Source organism: Eubalaena glacialis, chromosome 2, assembly GCF_028564815.1.
Source record: "Eubalaena glacialis isolate mEubGla1 chromosome 2, mEubGla1.1.hap2.+ XY, whole genome shotgun sequence".
Taxonomy (NCBI): Eukaryota; Metazoa; Chordata; class Mammalia; order Artiodactyla; family Balaenidae; genus Eubalaena; species Eubalaena glacialis.
In genome coordinates, this window is record NC_083717.1 from 89,602,433 (window position 1) to 89,608,385 (window position 5,953).

Consider the following 5,953-nt stretch of genomic DNA (forward strand, 5'->3'; position numbering starts at 1 on the left):
GCTTTAGGCATGTGCTTTTTATTCTTTTCCTTTTTTTTTTTTTAAAGAGTGAGTACAACTTCCCTCTTCATATTGACTTCTTCAAAAACTTGTCAAAGAAAACTTGAATTTTCTTGCCTATTCCCTACCCCAGGGCATTTTTTGAGGGCAGGTGTCATTTACAGCCCTGCAGTCCTTGTGACTCTTAAGCAACCATTAGCACTGGGTTTAAAGCTGCTGTTGTGGGAAACAGCCACAAGGCGGCAGCATTATTACGTTCTCACCTCTTGTTACTAGGGCAACAGAGTCTTCCTGGAGGTAGTGTTCCGAGGTTGTAAATTAGAGAGGAGTGTGCTGGGATAAGCCCCCAGAAGTTTATGTCTCCTTACTTATGTTTGTTTTTTAAATTTAATTTCTCTTTCTTATCGGAGTAAATTCGATTAGAGTGTTGTGATTGTCTGGCTGTACAGAATGTGCTCAATGATTCATACATATGTCTGTTCATCTTCGGATCCTGTTACCATGTAATTTTTTACAGAATGTTGAGTAGACCTCCCTTTGTATTTGGCAGGTGTTTCGTGATTATATATTTTATATGTATTGGTGATTATATAATTCATAGAGTTTATATGTTATATGTTTATATACATTTAACATACATTAGTATATGTATGTTATCCCCATAGTCCTAATTTATCCATCCTCCCACCTTTCATTTTGGCGAACCATTCGTTCGTTTTATAAGTCTGTGAGTGTCTTTTTCTGTGGAAATATGTTCATTGGTAGAAATCTTAGGATAACATGTATAAATGATATCATAGGATATTTGTTATTCCCTTTTGAATAACTTAACCTAATATGATTATTTCTAGGCTCATCTGTAGTCCTGAAAACGGCACTGTTCATTTTTTTCTGAGGCTACTATTCCATTTGGTACGTATACCACTTCTTCTTTGTCCATTTATCTGATGATGGACATTTTGTTTGTATCCATGTCTTAGCTATTGTAAATACTGCTGCAATACACGATTTTCCATCCCGTGTCTTTTTGATTCTGGCTTTCACAAGTGACAGGCCCAATAGTGGGCCTTCCGGATCATATGGTGACTCAATTTTTACCTTTAAACGCACTGCCATTCTGTTCCTATTATTGGCTGTTACCAGTTTACATCCCACTTAGACCGAGAGGTTATACTATTCTCCACAACTTCTTCAACATCTATTGTTTGTTGACTTTTTGCTGATGGTCATTGTGACTGGTGTTAGGTGATACCTTTGTGTAGATTGGATTTGCATGCGTCTAATAATTCCTGATGTTTTGCATTTCTCAGTGTCCTTTTCATTTTTTTTAAGATTGAGCTAAACTTACAACTTCAAATTGCCTTCTTGAAAAATTTACCGCGTTTGGATTTTTATGGCCATTCCCTACCCCAGGACATTTTTTGAGGGCATGAGTCATTTACAGCCCTGCCGTCCTTGTGAATATTAGTGACCATGAGCAGTAGATTTAAAGCTGCTCTTTGAGGAAACGGCCTTAGGGTGGCAGCATTTCTAAGTTGCCAACTCTGCTTGCTAGGGAAACAGAGCCTTGCTGCAAGTTGTGCTTTGAGGTTGCAGATTAGAGTGGAATGTGCCAGGACAAACCCCGATAAGTTTTAGCCTCCTTAATTCTTGTTTGTGTCTTTAAGTTGTAGTTTTTATCAGAGCAAATTTGATTGAAAAATGTCTTTTGTTCTAGGTGTACAGAATCTTGTTCATTTACACATATACATATATCTATTGATCTTTGGGTCCTTTTCCATGTCGGTTATTACAGAGTGTTGAGTAGACCACTCTTGGTATTCCATAGGTCTTTGGGGATTATATTTTTTATATGTATTAGTATATGTGTGTTAACCCCAATATCCTAATTTATCCATTCCTCACACCATTTCTTTGGCTTAACCATAAGTTGTCTTCTCATTCTGAGATTGTCTTTCTCTATGGAAATATGTTCATTTTTATGAATTTTCAGATAACATAAGGGATATCATAGGACATTTGTCTTTCGCATTCTGACTTACTTCACGTTGTGTGATTATCTCTAGGCTCATCTGTGGTGCTGCATATGCCATTCTTTTATTTTTTTCGTGACTGATATTCCATTCTGTCCATATACCACTTCTTCTCTGTCCATTCATCTGTTTATGGACCTTCTTTTGGCTTCCATGTCGTGGCTATTTCAATATTGCTGCAGTGCACATTTGCCTGCCTCTGTCTTTCCGATTCTGGTGGTCTTAGGTTATAGGCCCAAAAGGTGCCCTGCCGCATCATATGGTAGCTCAATTTTTACCTTTTAAAGCAGCTCCATTCAGTTTTCGTTAGTGCTGTTACCCATTACATCCCACCAGCAGCTAGAAGGTACAGAGTTCTCTAAAACCCCTTCAACATTTCTAGTTTGTAGACTGTTTGCTGATGGTCATTTGACTGGTGTTAGCTGAAACCTTTTTGGAGGTTGGATTTGTATGTGGCTAATAATTCCTTGTACTGAGCTTTAGGCATGTCCATGTTGTTCTTTTCCTTTTTTTTTTAAAGTGTGAGTACAACTTCCCTCTTCATGTTGACTTCTTGAAAGATTTGTCATGTGTTGAATTTTCTTGCCTATTCCCTACCCCAGGGCATTTTTTGAGGGCAGATGCCATTTACAGCCCTGAGTCCTTGTGACTATTAAGCAACCATTAGCACTGGGTTTAAAGCTGCTGTTGTGGGAAACACCCACTAGGCGGCAGCATCATTACGTTCTCAACTCTTGTTATTAGGGCACCAGAGTCTTCCTGGACGTAGTGTTCCGAGGTTGTAAATTAGAGGGGAATGTGCTGGGACAAGCCCCCAGAAGTTTATGTCTCCTTACTTCTGTTTGTTTTTTAATTTAATTTCTATTTCTTATCGGAGAATATTGGATTAGAGTGTTGTGATTGTCTGGCTGTACAGAATCTGCTCAATGATTCATACATATGTCTGTTCATGTTCGGATTCTGTTACCATGTGTCTTATTACAGAATGTTGAGTAGACCTCGCATGGTATTTGGTAGGTGTTTTGTCATTATATATTTTATATGTATTGGTGATTATATAATTCATAGAGTTTATATGTTATATGTTTCTATACATTTAACATACATTAGTATATGTATGTTAGCCCCATAATCCTAATTTATCCATCCTCCCACCTTTCATTTTGGTTAACCATTAGTTTCTTTTATAAGTCTGTGAGTGTCTTTTTCTGTGGAAATATGTCCATTTGTAGCAATCTTAGGATAACAGGTATAAATGATATCATAGGATATTTGTCATTCCCTTTTGACTTACTTAACCTGATATGATTATTTCTAGGCTCATCTGTAGTCCTGAAAACGGCATTTTTCATTTTTTTTCCCGAGGCTACTATTCCATTTAGTCCGTATACCACTTCTTCTTTGTCCATTCATCTGTTTATGGACCTTTTTTTGGCTTCCACGTCTTGGCTATTTCAGTAATGCTGCAGTGCACATTTGCCTGCCTCTGTCTTTCCGATTCTGGTGGTCTTAGGTTACAGGCCCAAAAGGTGCCCTGCCGCGTCATATGGTAGCTCAATTTTTACCTTTTAAAGCAGCTCCATTCAGTTTTCGTTAGTGCTCTTACCACTTTACATCCCACCAGCAGCTACAAGGTACACAGTTCTCTAAAATCCCTTCAGCATTTACAGTTTGTAGACTGTTTGCTGATGGTCATTTGACTGGTGTGAGCTGAAACCTTTTTGGAGGTTGGATTTGCATGTGACTAATAATTCCTTATACTGAGCTTTAGGCATGTGCTTTTTATTCTTTTCCTTTTTTTTTTTTTAAAGAGTGAGTACAACTTCCCTCTTCATATTGACTTCTTCAAAAACTTGTCAAAGAAAACTTGAATTTTCTTGCCTATTCCCTACCCCAGGGCATTTTTTGAGGGCAGGTGTCATTTACAGCCCTGCAGTCCTTGTGACTCTTAAGCAACCATTAGCACTGGGTTTAAAGCTGCTGTTGTGGGAAACAGCCACAAGGCGGCAGCATTATTACGTTCTCACCTCTTGTTACTAGGGCAACAGAGTCTTCCTGGAGGTAGTGTTCCGAGGTTGTAAATTAGAGAGGAGTGTGCTGGGATAAGCCCCCAGAAGTTTATGTCTCCTTACTTATGTTTGTTTTTTAAATTTAATTTCTCTTTCTTATCGGAGTAAATTCGATTAGAGTGTTGTGATTGTCTGGCTGTACAGAATGTGCTCAATGATTCATACATATGTCTGTTCATCTTCGGATCCTGTTACCATGTAATTTTTTACAGAATGTTGAGTAGACCTCCCTTGGTATTTGGCAGGTGTTTCGTGATTATATATTTTATATGTATTGGTGATTATATAATTCATAGAGTTTATATGTTATATGTTTATATACATTTAACATACATTAGTATATGTATGTTATCCCCATAGTCCTAATTTATCCATCCTCCCACCTTTCATTTTGGCGAACCATTCGTTCGTTTTATAAGTCTGTGAGTGTCTTTTTCTGTGGAAATATGTTCATTGGTAGAAATCTTAGGATAACATGTATAAATGATATCATAGGATATTTGTTATTCCCTTTTGAATAACTTAACCTAATATGATTATTTCTAGGCTCATCTGTAGTCCTGAAAACGGCACTGTTCATTTTTTTCTGAGGCTACTATTCCATTCGGTACGTATACCACTTCTTCTTTGTCCATTTATCTGATGATGGACATTTTGTTTGTATCCATGTCTTAGCTATTGTAAATACTGCTGCAATACACGATTTTCCATCCCGTGTCTTTTTGATTCTGGCTTTCACAAGTGACAGGCCCAATAGTGGGCCTTCCGGATCATATGGTGACTCAATTTTTACCTTTAAACGCACTGCCATTCTGTTCCTATTATTGGCTGTTACCAGTTTACATCCCACTTAGACCGAGAGGTTACACTATTCTCCACAACTTCTTCAACATCTATTGTTTGTTGACTTTTTGCTGATGGTCATTGTGACTGGTGTTAGGTGATACCTTTGTGTAGATTGGATTTGCATGCGTCTAATAATTCCTGATGTTTTGCATTTCTCAGTGTCCTTTTCATTTTTTTTAAGATTGAGCTAAACTTACAACTTCAAATTGCCTTCTTGAAAAATTTACCGCGTTTGGATTTTTATGGCCATTCCCTACCCCAGGACATTTTTTGAGGGCATGAGTCATTTACAGCCCTGCCGTCCTTGTGAATATTAGTGACCATGAGCAGTAGATTTAAAGCTGCTCTTTGAGGAAACGGCCTTAGGGTGGCAGCATTTCTAAGTTGCCAACTCTGCTTGCTAGGGAAACAGAGCCTTGCTGCAAGTTGTGCTTTGAGGTTGCAGATTAGAGTGGAATGTGCCAGGACAAACCCCGATAAGTTTTAGCCTCCTTAATTCTTGTTTGTGTCTTTAAGTTGTAGTTTTTATCAGAGCAAATTTGATTGAAAAATGTCTTTTGTTCTAGGTGTACAGAATCTTGTTCATTTACACATATACATATATCTATTGATCTTTGGGTCCTTTTCCATGTCGGTTATTACAGAGTGTTGAGTAGACCACTCTTGGTATTCCATAGGTCTTTGGGGATTATATTTTTTATATGTATTAGTATATGTGTGTTAACCCCAATATCCTAATGTATCCATTCCTCACACCATTTCTTTGGCTTAACCATAAGTTGTCTTCTCATTCTGAGATTGTCTTTCTCTATGGAAATATGTTCATTTTTATGAATTTTCAGATAACATAAGGGATATCATAGGACATTTGTCTTTCGCATTCTGACTTACTTCACGTTGTGTGATTATCTCTAGGCTCATCTGTGGTGCTGCATATGCCATTCTTTTATTTTTTTCGTGACTGATATTCCATTCTGTCCATATACCACTTCTTCTCTGTCCATT